This window comes from Penaeus vannamei, chromosome 9 (assembly GCF_042767895.1).
Source record: "Penaeus vannamei isolate JL-2024 chromosome 9, ASM4276789v1, whole genome shotgun sequence".
Taxonomy (NCBI): domain Eukaryota; kingdom Metazoa; phylum Arthropoda; class Malacostraca; order Decapoda; family Penaeidae; genus Penaeus; species Penaeus vannamei.
The window spans coordinates 21,788,593-21,789,391 of NC_091557.1; positions in this window are offsets into that span (position 1 = coordinate 21,788,593).

The window sequence follows — 799 nt, forward strand, 5'->3', positions numbered from 1 at the left end:
TTGTCTCCAGGGCTTTTCCATGTCCAGAGTCTCCTTGGATGCTGTTTATAAACCAAGTATTGGTGGATATTTGCCTGACACCACTGTGTCCATTTTTCGCCTCTCTCATTCTGTACCCCGAGTACATATTTTCCAAGTACTTCATTGTTTGTGTTGTTTCCGACTTTAACATTTAAATCACCCAACCCATGATAATGATAACTTCTTGTGATTTGGATTGTCGCTTTGCATCTTCTAGGCAGTCATAAAACTGCTCAATTTCTTCTCCATTGCTATCTGTTGTTGGTGCATATACCTGAATGATCGAAAGATCAAAAGTATTCCTTTTAGCTTCACTAGCAACACACTGTCAGATATTGGCCACCAACCCAGTGCCCCCTGAATAGATCAGTCAATGCTCATCACTAAAAATGTCACCATTCTGTGTCCATCTTGTTTCACAGATTCCGAGGATATTGATTTCCATGCGTGTCATTTCTTGCTTAATATCGTCTAGCTTGCCACATTGATATAGGGTTCGTACATTCCACGAACCAATCTTCAATGGACATCTTTCTTCAATTTGCGCAGTAATGGGATGACTGTCTGGCTCCACCTGCAACTCATGGACTGCTCTACCGAGCGAGGGGCCATCCATATTAGGTTGGAAAACTGCCCCCTTCACGCCGTTCGCTTTTTTCCTTAGATTATATATTTCCATGGTTGTCTTGGCAAAGATACAAGCGGTGGTTTGCCGTTGCCTTCCGCTGAGTGAGTTCCATGAGAATCACCATCTCTCTTCTCATAGGATCTTCTGCTG